Here is a 14734-nt window from a genome sequence, read left to right on the forward strand (position 1 = left end):
CAAAAGAAAATGCATTTGGGGCCCTCCTTTGCAGGACTACACTTCACAATTCAGAGAATCAAATTCTCCTCACTCATGGGCAGTAGGAATGGGGATCCCATTAATTCCACCCTAGCTCCAGCAGAGAGGTGGTTAATGGGTGGCAGTTCCAGGGAATCACTGTGCGGACAGAGTTCAGTTAATTCAGTCTCCCTTAGACAATCCTTCTTAAATTGATTCTTCATTATCCCCACTTTTTCAAGTACCAAGAAATGCTTTCCTTCTTCCTTTTCTGTTGCAAGAAAACTACTCTTTCCATGAGAATTCCTTACAGTCTCTTCCTTACTGTGATCCTTGAAACACACACATTTTTTAACTTGAAGAGAAATTATATTGAGGTAGATACAATAAAATGCACAAATCTTAGTGTACAGCTCAATTACTTTTGATGTGTAGAAAATACACTCATGTAACCACCATCCAGATCAAGGTACAAATATTCTCACTAATTTTTTTCTCCTGCACAAAGTTTCCTTGAACTTTTAAAAAGATGTGAACAAGTAGCTCTTAACCTTCCAGCCTTTTAAAATGTTGTTTACTTAGGATCCAACTAAACTGCTCAGGTATCCTTCCCAATTACAGCATGGTGTCTGGGGCCCACCACCTAGTGTGTGGGAGGAATCCCGACTGTCTTATGTCTCCTGGTCCCCTCTCACTCCCATTTCTCACCGTGAGGCATACGAATTTTGGCTCCCACCAAGTGGTGATCCTCCCACTGACTAGAAATCTTGTCAAGGTCCATTCTTCCTTCCTTTTTCACTCAGAGTACACTGCTGCGTGTGACCAAAAAATTTCCAAAAGCATGGGGATAGCCAGTGATGGTAACAAAATATAGAAAATCATTGGTTGTAAAGTATCACGACTATTCTCTGTTTTAAGTGTCCTAGGAACACTGTGACAAAGTACCACAAATTAGGTAGCTTAAAATAATAGCAATTTATTGTTGCACAGCTCTGGAGACTTGAAGTACAAAATCATGGTGGTGGAGGGAAGCAGTCCCCCTGAGACTTTCAGGGGGGAGTCCCTTCCTTGCCTCTCCCCTAACATCTGATGGTGGCCATTGGTCCTTGGCCTTCCTGGGCTCGTAGGTGCTTCATTCCATAATCTACCTCTGTCATCATATGGCGTTCTTCTTGTGGGTCTCTGTCTGACACGGTGTTCTTGCCTTTGTGTCTATGTTTAAATTTCCCTCTTCCTGTAAGGACAGCAGTCATTTTGAGTCAAAAGCCCAACCAACTCCAGTATTATTTCATCTTTCGATAACATCTGTAATAGGCCTATTTTCAAATAAGATCATATTCTGAAGTTCTGAGGATTAGGAGTCTATATTAGTCATGGATTGCCAGAGAAATAGAACCAATAGGATCTATCTATGTATTTATCGCCTACTGAGAGGCATTATGAGGCATTGGCTCATGTGATTATGGATGCTGAGAAGTCTCACAATCTGCCATTTGCAAGTTGTAGATCCTGTACACCCCGCAGAGTAGTTCCAGGCTGAGTCTAAAGGCCTGAGGATCAGGGCTGCCGATGGCATAAATTCCAGTCCACAGGCAGAAGACCAACGTCCCCGCTCAAGCACCAGAGCAGGAAGGGAACAAATCTTCCCGTCCTCTAATTTTTGTTCTGTTCATGCCCTCAATGGATTGAGGGGTGCCGCCCATGTTGGGGGAGCATAATCCACTTTACTGAGCCCACCAATTCAAAGGCTAATTTCATCCAGAAACACTCTTGCAGACACATTCAGAAATAATATGTTAATCTAGGCCTAATCAGTTAACACATGAATTTAACTGTCACGGGTCCCAACATTTTTTCTGGCAGAGACACGATTCAGCCCACAAAACTGTTCCAGGCGATTTCTCCCATTACGTGTTTGGTCCAGTCCCACCCATTTGGGAGCTTACCCTTAACCTCTCACCATCCAGATAAACTCTCTCTGAGGGTTTCTGAGACCTGGTCCTGGCCCTCTCCATCTGTTCCTTTGGACTGCCAGGAGAATATTTCAAGTTTCTGTGATTTTATTCAATGGACTAATCACTGTGTGCGCCTGTGTGCATGTGTTGTTATTGCCGTTGCTAATGGCTTTCTTTTTTACTGTGTTTATTTAACATTTGATTCTGTGTTCTATGTGTTTTTGTGCTTATTTGGATTTCTTCTAGTGAATTGTATAATTTGTCTTCTTTTCTAGCAGTTATCTTTTTAAGTCCTTTATATAATAACTTTAATCTACTTATTCAGGTAGTGTCTATGGACAACTATTGCAGCAGCAAAGATACAGTAAATTTCTCCTCCTCTTTTTTCTTTTCCTTACACTTGACCCTCAGATTTTAGTTTATGATTGTCTTTTTTGTTGTCCTTTATAACTTTAAGTACATCTATGCCACTCTTCCTTGATTTATTAGCCTTAATGAAATCTTTTGATCTTAGGTTTTAAAAAATGATCTGTTCAGCATATTTATACCTCTTCTCTTGTTTTTTCTCTCCCCTTCCCAGATTGTGCTCCTTAAATCTACATCGATAGGTACAGTGTGGGTTTGTAATTCTTTTTGTTTTAGACTTAGTCCTACATTTAAATACATTCACAAATAACTACCAGACATTTTGCAGTTGTTTCTTCACTCATTTTGGGGGGCACCTATGACTTTTCATTATTTATATAAAATATTATGAAATTATTATTACTATTTATATAACTTCTGTTTTCCTAAGGGACACTAATTATGCATATGTTGTATCTCCCTTGTCTGTGTTTCCTGTCATTTATTTCTCTAGTCACTTTTATTCACGTCTTACCAGGTCTTGAAATCCGTATCATTGTTCTTTTTTTGTACTGCTTCTGATGTGATCCTCATTTCTGTGAATATTTGGTTTTCTCTTATGCTTTTTCACTTAGTGCTGTCAGCTTGTGTTTCATTTGCTTCTGGGACCTTACTCTATTTTCCCCTTTTCTCTGTGTTGAGATCCCAATTTATAGAGATGATTTGCTTCATTAGGTTTTTAAAAATTTGTGTCATACGGTTTAATCACAATTCACATATGTTCCATGGCAAATGTTTCTAATGTGGTTTCTTTTTCTGCCTTTTCCCCTGTTCACTTTAATTTTTTTCCCTTACAGCATCTTTGTACAGATTTTGTACTATTCTTTTATATAATTATTTAGCATGGAGTGAGATGACTTCTTCCTGAAACCACAATTTGAGTGATGTCCATGTTGGTGGTTGAGGGTGGTCAGCACCACGTTCTAAGCATCAGAATAATTTCTCTTGATGACATAGGGTTTTACATGGGAGCAAGTTCCTTTTGCTTTTCCTTCTCTTAACCAACCAGGCCGCAGTGTTTGCTACAATACCAAGTCTCCTCTCTTCTTATCTGTCTCACCAATAGATAGCTTCCTACAAAAAAAAACAATTTGCATCGTTCCTCTATTAGATCCACTTCACCTGCTTTTTCTTCATACCAGACTGGGTCTTGTGAAACAACTAAGACTAACTCAAGATTCTGTTCTGATATTTCAAAAACACAAAGGAGTAGATTACTTTTTAAAAAAATAGTCCCTGTAGTCCTCATCTAAGATCTGCAGCCATGGGTATCATTTCTTAGCATTTCCCTGCACTCTTGTTTGACCTTCTCTGTCCCTAGCAGCCATTCCATATATACCATGGCTCCAGTTATAGAGGTGTTCTAATTTCATTGAAGATGGAGGTTCTTTTTTTCTTTAAGTTTCTTCTTACTATTTTTGGGTGATTACCAAGAGGCAAAGGGAGCATTTACATTACTATTATTTAAAACAAACAAATGAAGACTGGTCTCTTATTTTTGCTTTGTTTCAAACTTTATTAAACCTTTAATTTTTCAGGGAAAGCTACAAAGATGAAAAACTGAAAAACCACATTCAAAGAAATTACCTCCGGTCATGATGTAGCACAAACAGGACAAGAATTATCTCATTCTACATCTTAAACTCAAAGACCTTGCCACTATGTTGTACTTTGGCATTGTTTATGGTAGATTTGACCTTATTTCCAAGAAAATAAACACAAAATCTGGACTTTAAATGAATTAAAAACTTCACACTTAATTTCATGCTTGAAAATACAATTTCTAAGGGCTTTCAGAAGTTTGGAATAATAAATATTTCTCCAGTCATCCTTTTACACATATTCTCTTTACCCTCAGAAGTAGATTCAGGTGAAGAAAAATTAATAGGAGAAATTTTGAACTCTTAGTATATTTTCCTGAATTTATTTTATGGACAGAAAATTTATTTCTAGATCCTTTATATGACAGTATCTGCTAATACCTGACCTCTTAAAACTATTGAACTAGAGAAGAATGCTACTTCCATAGTGCGGATTGCTATTTGTCATTCTATTTGGTGAATACAAAGAGGTAAATACGTGATGCCCACATTTAGATAAACTCATATATGAAACAACTTCTGATACCAATCAAGAAATGTAGAAATGCATGGCCTTCAACATAACTGAAATTAAAGATAGAATGAATGAAAACAATGAAAAGTGTTTTCATTCACTGATTTGCAATTCTTGGACAAAAGCTACTGAAGGATGAATATTCCTATGTGATTATATTCAATAGAAACTGGACTTTCAGGTAAGAATATCTACAGTTTACTCTCATATGTGTTCATGAAGTCAGTACAAATAAAGGCTGTGTAGTAGAAATTAACCTAGCTGAACTTTCTGGTACTTAAGAGTTAGGGCAAAAGCATTGTAAATACATTGCTTCTTTTAACATGTTCTAACTTTTCTCTGCCATTACCTATGTTGCCAGTGGTGAGTGTGCAAACATCTTTGAGCTCCTGAAAACCCCTTTGTTTGGAACCAGTGAGGATTGTGGTTTGACCTGCCACAGTTGTTTTGTTGGCTGGCACGGAGTTCTAATTATTCTGTGATAAATCATAAGATATAGTAGATCACACAGTAACCACATTGTTATCCATCTGGGGTCTTTATTTTTCTAACTTAGTTTCTGCAGATCTGGGTGTTTCTGCCTCTTTGTGAATCCTCTATATTGCCTTTGTTAAGTATTCTGATTATTAATGTTTTCTTTGATATATTCTGTCAGTGAATATAAAGAATGTAAGTGTGATCAGATCCTTATATGTAAAATAAAAATAAGTAAATTTATTTGAGGAGGGTAAGTTATGACATAAAAAACAAACAAGTGTCATGTAAACACATTGTCCAGGTTACTTGCATATCAGTTCCACCTGTATGGAAAGGGTAGCTTATGGGCAATTTTCTATTGAAGGTCTTTCTGACCTGCCTTTTGATGTTAGATATAACATCAAGTATGACGTTAGCTATGTAAGTAACAAAAGGAAATGAATATAGTTAATTCTTAAAAAATGAACTGTAAATTGGAAAGTTCAGGGTCAAAACCACAGAGCAGTAGCAATCGTCATATCTTTATTAAGTGTTTACTATGTGCACAACATGTCCACTGCTAAGGGTATATAAGCAAATGAATCTGTCTCAGGAATTTTTAACACATTCCTGAGATGGCATGAAAATTAAAAGAAATACAGACTAAGCCAGAAATAAAGGATTTTTTTCACAAACATTAAATAATTAAATTCCAGGACTAATAAGTTCAGAAGAACTAAATTAAGTCAGGGTCTTGAAAGGTCTCATGTGGGAGGGGATGGAGATAAGCCTGGAAACACAGAGATAAAGAGGTGGGATCATGAGAGTGAACAAAGACGTAAACAGGCTTGGAGGTAGGGGAAACTCTGAAGTTATTTGGTTGGAGAAGGTAGTTCATATGGGTAAGTTGTAGGAAATAATAAATTTAGAAAGGAAGATTAGGACCAACTCAGAGTCTCAGTGCAAAAAGAGATCTCAAAAGGTTATTTCCCCAAGACCATACTTTTAAAAACTGTAATTTTTTCCCAGGTGAGAAAATTTTCCCATTCCTGTGATTTTTTTTTTTTTTATAGAATTGGTGGTTTTATTAACTCTCACTTTAGCATTTCTCCAACCTCTATTTGGACTAATTTTCTTCTTACTGCTGAATAGAACTCTATATGGAATGCTTTGTATTAGTCAGAATGGTTACTTGGTGTAAAATGGGTTACTTTGTATTAGTCAAAATGGGTTAGTTGGTGGTAAAAAGACAGCCCTCCAGCTATCAGAGGTTAAATATCACAAGAGGGTATTTCTCACTCACCGCAGAGTAAATGTTCATTGAAGGCTGACGGGATACTGTTCCACATGATCACTCAGAGACCCAAGATAACTGAGGCAATGCTGCTGTTCCACTGTGCTAGGTGGGCACTTGGTTTCCTGTAGCAAGTGGAGATCCAGCTGTGGGGTCACATACTGGCTCCTGATCCTTTGGCAGATCCCATCCAATTGGCCAGGTCATGTGGCTCTCCAACCTGAACAGGGAGGGAAAATGTAGGGGAACAGATGGGATGTTTGGTAAATTTCACTGTCTCTGCCCCACCCTTTAATATGGGAGGTACAGCAAGTGAAGGCGTGTCATAAAATTTCTCCTATCTTTTGTTTCATAAAACACCTCTTTTCCTTAAAATTTAAATTTTCAGATTTTATTTCCTAACCTTTTAATCTCTATGTAGGTATCTTCTCTAAATCTGTTCCATTTAATCTCTATACCACCCATAAATGGAAATGGAAATTTAAGCACTTCTCTAAGAAATGTAAGAAAAATCCCAGTGTAATTGTTTCTATCATCCATGTGTGGATTTACCATTTCATAAGTTATCTATAACCAGAGGTAATTTCAGACCAGCTCTCTGCACCACATCTCTGGCTATACTCTGAACTCGTCTTGCTTTATTCTACTTTTAAGATTTTGCTTCAACTCTTTTACCTTTCTTGGCTAACCCACTTTTACCCTTTCAAAACGTGTCTTTGCTTTAAAGTCCTCAGCTAACTGCACCTTTTCCAAAAGGCTTCCCCATATTCTTCCAATTAAAATGAACCCTTTTCTCTCCAAACTACCAGTGTTCTTGAACATCAAATGCTTATCCTGGCATGCTTTGCATTTGCGCATCTATACAGCCCGTAGCAGTGACCTAACTATCCCCAACACCACCCTCCACTGCCTGAGAACATTGGCAGTGTCTGGAGACAGATTTAATGTCAAAATCTGGGGAGGCAAGGACTGTTCCTGGCATCGAGTTGGTAGAACCAGGGATGTGCTAAATGTCCTACAAAGCATAGATAGCCAGAACAATCAATTAGCCAGACCAAAATGGTTTATAGCATCAAAGTTGAGAAACCTTGCTGTGGAGTACGAAGGCCAGAGGGAGAATCATTTTTCCTTCTCTGTTTCCCTCAGAACGCCAACCACAAAGTTGTGTGGACACTGTACTCAATATTTGGTAAATAATGGGCTTCGGAGATGTAGGCAGTATTTTTAGAAAGGAAAAATTAATTTTCAATAATATTCTTGATTTAATTTTCTACTGTTTGCCCATAGTTTCCTCCATTGTACTTCCCCATTCCCTTTGCATTTGAGTAGGACTGTTATTTCTGGCGATTATGTCGTAGGTAGAAGTGACTTATTTCTGGGCCAGAGAATTTAATTAATGGTCTGAGACCCTCCAGTTCCCTATTCTTCCTGTTGCTGAAATCAGCCTGCATCCATAGGGAGTGACCAACAAACCTATGAAGGATATGTAATATGAGCAAGAGCTGGTTGTTTAACCAAAATACTACATCCAGTTTTTCAGTGTCATATGCATAAGAATATTTTTAAAACTTGCATAAAATTCTGCTCACTTGTATAATGCTAACTTAGGTCAGCATCATTTCTTCTAAGACTTAAATGTTATCATTGCAGTTTAGCATATCATTCTCTGACATGAACCTGTCCTTGGATTCATTTTGCTGATAAATCAAGAAAATTCTGAAATCAACAATTTTTGGAAATTTTCCTCTATCAGTCTTTATTCTGCTTTTGAACTTTTGCTTTACTATGCACATGGATAGGGCTATAATAATTCACTTTGCCTTCCCTAGCTATAGGCAGTTCATGTATGTTTTCAGTTGCCCTGTATTTATTTCAGTTTGCAACATGATTCTAATTCTATTTGCATCTGTTAATTTGTAAAATACATTCTGTTAACATTAATCCACTCATGGGACACAGAAGAATTTCATAAGCTATAGGAGTCTGCAAGAAGGTAAGGTGATAGTATGTAGGGCTTTGTATGGAAAGGTAGAAAAACTGGGTCCCAGTACAACTCTACCAGTTTATTGCTGTAAGATAGGTAAAGCTGATGAATGCGCTTTGCAAACCATTATACAACTATTCAAATGGAGTCACTATTAGTGTGTTCACAGGTCTCCTGCTCTGGTTCTGTTGCTGCTGAACCCCACAACCATGAATGAAAGTAAGTGACTCCTCCGTTTCCTTACTCATATGCTAGATTGTACAATTGTTGATTGTTGTTTCTTTGTCCAAATATTAAAAGTGCAGGTTTCTATTCACAATGGGTTATTCATAATTAAGATGCTTTACAAAAATGCCACTGTTTTAAAAAAAAGAAATGTGAATTCTTCCCTATTTTCCAAATTTTTCAAATTACCTTAAAGATAAGTAATTTCTATGCATTTTTCCAACTTTCAGTATTTTATATCACAAATTCAATGCATTTTCTAAATAAATGTTGAGATGAATATTTGCCATAGCATTAAATCATTAATCAAAATTAACTCATTTGTAGCATAGATTTAATAGTATTGAATACTAATAGTAATAATAGTAGCTTTTGGCTAGGAAGTATTTCATGATCATTACACTCATTATCTTATTTAATTTCACAATGTAAAAAGGTAGATAAAAACAATGCCAAGATGAAAATGAAGATAGTATTATATTTTAGATTGGGATATATGACCTCTTTATTCATTTTAAATTTCCCAAAGCATTTGTGATCACTGTCGAATCAGTGTACAAACCATAATCTGAAAGAAATCGGTGGTATTTTTACAGTACGTGAACACAACCATCTGATTTATAGTTCAATCTGTTAATGCACTCTGTTATTAGGCCACCTGGCAGTTTTATGCATTGTGAATTTAAAGGGGAGCTCAATGTAACATAAGCTTTACAAGCTGGGGAAATATTATTGAAATGAAACATGAATGAGGACCATTTAAACAATAAAATAATGTGTATAGACTATATATTTTTTAGTTTTAGCTAATACATGCCTTAGGTATAAATTCTGAAATAAGTTGAGGTTCTTATGAGACTATAAAGATGAAATTCAAAATAAACTTATTATTGTACCATTGTTAATCATGTAGTATTCATGTGTTTATAGAGAAGCAAAAACGCAGCCACAAATTCCTCTGAAAAATTAAGATTGCATATCAACTACACTTTCCTTTAGTACTCACAGAAGTGCACTTGGGGAAATGCTGTCAGAATGAAAAGCCAGAATTGGGAGGTGAAAAAAATCCCTGTAACTTATTGACCATCTCTTTTATGACCCTCATTTTTATTAGCGTTTAAGGAATTTGATCCACCATTGTTGAAGTACAAAATAAGGCCTGTACAAAGATAATCCTAGAAAATACGTCAATAAGATTAAGCAGCAGCATAACAGTGAATCTGCGTAAGACTTGAGAAAAGCATGTGTACTGTAATGTGATGATATTCAACCTATATTGTTCTAAAATATCCTTAGTAGCTCATATATTTATGAAAAGTAACACATTATGAAAAGTAACACATTGTGAAAAGTATTATAAGGTAGATTTTTACAGTGGCCTATGAAATCCAGGCTTAGTTTATTCAGTTTTATATCACTATTATAGTTCTCCTTAATTAAATTTATGAATCAAAAGTTATAAGATAGTTATAATTTTTATTCAGACATTACAGTGCAATCAAAGTGCATAATCGGCAGCAGGTTTTCAAAGGGGTCTTATGATTCATATGTGTATAATTTCAAAATATTTTCTGGTGTATATTTGATTTAAAATATATACAAATGACAAAAGAAGTTGTATTTTTGTTTATATAAACATACTTATTTTTCTCTCATTTTTACAAGTAGAAAAATGTGTAAGATTAATAAAAATGTTATGACTTCTCTATTTTAAATTATAAGACACTCCACCAATAATTACAGAAAATAGTGGCTTTTCAAATAGATCTTTCTAAGCTTCAAGGGGAAGTATTGAAGCTGCTTCTTATTGCCACAAAGTGAAAACAAAGTGAAATACATTTCTTACACATTAGGAGACAAAAATCAAATGTTTAAACCATATCTAGTAACTAATATGCCATTATACTTTTAAACTTGACGTTTACTCAGTCATTAGATATTTAGATTCTACTCCTTGATTCTGACATTTCTGTTTAATCTTCTGGCTTCAATCTTTCAGTTTAGAGAATGTGATACTATGATGTGCAAACTTTTTCTTATGGAAAAAGAAAACTATGAAAAGAAGCGATGTTTTAACATATTAAATTCCCCCCAAGTATCAATCATGGCATATTATTTAGGTTAATTTTCTGAGATCTGATATGTGGATGTTTTTTCTTTTGCCATTTACTGAGGTCACTGTGTATTTTTTGCCAGTCTAATATGCCCTGAAGACTTTTGGTTTGGGAACTTGAGGAGGTCACAGGATATGATAAAATTCATTTCACTGAAGTGTACTGGTTATGAAAATTGCTTGTTCCAGTGGGAGATTTCACTACTTCATTTACAGCGTAAGTGCTCATTGTGCTTCCACTGGCTGGGATCTGACCCCTATATTTCTCATTTTCCTCCTGAAATGTGGGTCAGCAGTGTTGGCAGAGTCCTCTCCTGTAAAACATTTTATTTTTAAATATTTGACACAAGAGCTTTTTAAAAGAACAGGTTAAAAAAAAAGTCGTGCTGGGTGGCATTTATGACTCGGAGAAGTCTCATTGCCATTGACCTCGCAACTCTTCTTAAATAGTCAGAGAAGGGCAACAAAATCGTCAATTAGGCTTCCGGGGAACAGCATTTAGCTTAACTCAACATGCGCGTGGCAGGAGCATCATGCAGATCTGGCTGCTATATGAAAAGTCGTTCAAGCCTATAATATTGAAGTTTCAGCAAATTTGAACTTCCTTTCTCAACAGCAGATTTAAAAGCCCTGTTGATTTCTTATACACTTAGGCTTTGTAGCATTGAAATCTTACTTGAGATTTTTAGCCCAATTATCTGATTTCTCACAGGTCAGTCTCCTAGAAAAACTTTAAGAAGTCCATCTCTGATTTCAGAGACTGTGGCTAAAAAACAAAAAACAAAAAAAACATAATTTTTCCTTTCCTCTGATTTTTTCTGATGGTGCAATTTATGCCCTTACTTTTCCAAGAGTATTGGACTAAGAAGGACTTGTCAGAATTCAGTAACAAGTTAGTATGAAAAACTGATATTCTTACCCACCAACCCCTTCTCAGGATTTGGTATTCAATATACTGACCAATAAGAATAATAAGAATAAGAATGAGAGAAAAAAAAAAAGACAAAAATTCAATAATAAATCATAATGTGGCCTTAGTGTTTTACTAACTACCACATTTTTATTATGTTCTTAGGCACCAACTGTTCTTAGGCTAGGGAGAAAGTAATAAAAGGAAAATATAGTTAATATAAAATTCAAAGTAGGAACTATGTAGTCAATACAGTATAGTAGAAATAGTCAATAAGATATGCTCCGCTTTTCCGCCAAATGCTAGGCTGAAACACTTCAACTAGTAAGGTGATATCCATTTAAAATAATTTCCTTCCTGGAGAAACTGTGTTTGGTCTTACCCAGCAGTAACCTGACCCATTTGTTTCATTTGTAAATGAACTTTTACCAGGTCTAGACCTGCTTCTCCAAGGGAGAGACAAAGAAAGGGAGATGGGGCCCCGGCCAGTGGCTCTTGTTTGGTCTCTAAGAGAATGATTTCTCCTTCATGGAAAAGAAGCCAGTTATAATAATACTACCTACAGACAAACAACAGAGGCTCACTGTCATAGCTGCCAGAAGCTGACTTAGGAAATCAAAAGAATAACAACAGCTGGCCTAGGTCTTGTATTGGTCACCTTTCGCTCTATTTAATTCCCAGCCAGAATGGATCTCTTCTTTCAGAATGATATATGTGCACAAAATGCCAACCACACATTTTCACTGGAGTCTACATTCCTTAACCAATTAGTGTTATGATTTTTATCACAGCAGTTATTTGAAACTGAATTTCCATAGCTATTATCCAGGATGGTCCCTGCTCCCGAGGATATTTGCTAAGGTTGAACAAACTAGAAAAAATACAGCAAAGAAAATTCATATAACAAGATAACCGTACTACTGATAGTTTATCAGAGAACTGGGGCCAGATTTAGCCCTAAAAGTTTCTGTTACCCAATTTGACAATAGTTTAACAAATTCAGAAGGATGCCAGGCATTAAAAGAAGAAAAAAGACTTGGCTATCTATTGAAAAGACCCTGTGAGATTTTTTACATCAAGACTGTGCAACAAATTTGTCAACAGTCCCGGCCCAGAGAACCCGCACCGAAATGAAATTATAAGTCTCAGTTTTTTTTCCATAATCAGAATATGCTGTGGAGCTACATCTGTATATTTATGAACACTGAAGCCCCCCTTTTTGAAAAGGTTAAAGTTGTATTACAGCTGTTAGTGACTCACTAGAAACTGTCCCATTTTCCCATACATATATGCTGTATTCAGCTCTGCAGTCACATCCAACTTGATTGATTCGGCCCCGTTTTATACTAACCATTACAATGGAAGATGAAGCACTGTACCTAGATAGATTTATTGTTAACCTATTGAAAATATTCTGTAAATATAATAAAAGTTGGTTTATGAGAATTCCCACTATTATAATTTCACCTCTTGGTTTTCATTTTCTCTTCTATTCCTTGAGGTATGTGACTCAGAGCAGAGTCTACACTCCTAGGCACTGTAAATGTATTGACTTGGAATAATTGTTTGTACACATCCATCCCTCATGTTTATTCCTTTCTCAACAGGTTTCCTGGGGCTTAGGGATTCCTGGAGAAGTATCTAGCTACAGGAGGCAGAAATGTTGTCACGGATAGTTCTGAGTCGGTGTATTTTTAACTTGCATGCCTCTTTCAGCTGAGTCACTTGCCCTGGGGAAGAGAAAAGAAAATGAAAAGCAAAGAGCAGGATAATAATAGTGGGAATACTTATACACAGTGCAAAAAAAAGAATTGGGGATAATCTAGAGGAAACGTAGTGAAACTAGCCCGTCATTCTTTCCTTCTTTAATATAACGTGTGTACAGCTGTGGTGTCAGACTTTCAGGTTAATAAACATTTTAACACATGCTCACTGCAGAGTGTATTAGTATTAGAAAATGTGTAAGCTCTTGCCTTTTAGGAGCTGACAGACTAAAGAAGCAACACTCAGTTCCAGTTACAATTTTTACCATCACTGTGTACTCGACATGCTGTTCGGTGTTGTCATGTACATTATTTCACTTTTCCCTCACAATGGGAACACCAGATCTCGCCACCTGCCCACTTTTCAGGAGAGGAAACAGTACTGTTCCAACCGGATTTGTTTTTTCCAGGCAGTGATGCCCTTCAAGGAAGCTTAAAATGCTGCAAGGTCAAAAAATGCAAAAATTTAAAATAAGTTACCTAAAAAAAAATAGGTAAACTATAGGAAAATTAACTTTTGGGAAGAGTGCTGAAGAACACAATTCATCTCATCATTCACATAGTGGTCTGCCTCTTTGCAGAAGGAGAAATTCGTAAGTATAAAATCATTTTGATCCTTGAGTCCCTCTGCATAAACTTTAAGATATAATACTCTTCTATGCATGTAGCTGTCCCACAACGAATGATTAATATGAGAAAAATATTCATTGTGAGATGCACAAATGCCTTTGACCTAGCTGAAGGTAAACCTGCCTGCCAGACCAAACGTCTGGGAGTGGAGCAGCTGAAAGTACCGGGGTTATGCTGGAAAGCTCTGTTCCGTCTTGCTCGAACTTGTCTATGACAGGTTGAGCTGGGAAAGCTTGACTCAGACCTCTAAGTAGAGGTGCTTCATTGTTATATAAAAAGAGCAATCAAAAGCAACTTCATTTTCTTCAGAACTATCTGACCATAGCCATGTGTTTCCTTTTGTCTAGATAAAAAAAGTCAAAGTCTTTATTAATTACAGTTAGGTTGGCACATTTACCCTGGGCCAGTGAAATGATTTGTCGAGGTACTCCCAGACCCTACAGGAGAAACAATAAAGTATTCATGGCAATTGCCAAGGATCTTAGATACTGCTGATTGGAAACTGCCAGTCCAGACCCCAGTAGTAAGAGAAGGCAGCATCTCCACAGAAAGCAGCCTGAAGGCCTGCGACCAGCTTGAGTCAGAGGAGAAGCACAGGACATCCCCACACTGCCTCAGGACAGGCAGAGTGGACCAGCTAGGGATATGATCAATGCAGCATCATAAAATTTTCTTCCCTAACACACCTCTAAAGGACTTGAATAATCCCTTGGAAAAGATACTCTTTGCAAAAGCAGAGTAAGATGTTGCAGAGTAAAATTTTTACATTACGTAAACTAAGAGATTCAAACACCACATACTGGATGAGGAGCGCTCTGATGCTGAGTGCCAGCTGCTGAGGGTGTCACCAGGTACAGGAGGACGATGGAAGGTCCCCACAAAGA

The 14734-nt window shown here is 36.6% G+C and overlaps 1 long non-coding RNA gene across 1 annotated transcript in view; it reads right to left on the reverse strand.

Annotated features, from left to right (window-relative positions):
• Positions 1-1000: 1000 nt before the first annotated feature.
• LOC130681421 (uncharacterized) overlaps positions 1001-14734 on the reverse strand; it is a 229952-nt gene continuing 216218 nt past the window's right edge. The window contains exons 3-4 of the long non-coding RNA XR_008994565.1: positions 6235-6445; positions 1001-1234 (exon numbers count right to left, since the gene is read on the reverse strand). This is a non-coding gene — a long non-coding RNA (uncharacterized LOC130681421). The remainder of the gene's footprint in view (positions 1235-6234; positions 6446-14734) is intronic.

The sequence above is a fragment of the Manis pentadactyla genome, chromosome 17 (assembly GCF_030020395.1).
Source record: "Manis pentadactyla isolate mManPen7 chromosome 17, mManPen7.hap1, whole genome shotgun sequence".
NCBI lineage: Eukaryota > Metazoa > Chordata > Mammalia > Pholidota > Manidae > Manis > Manis pentadactyla.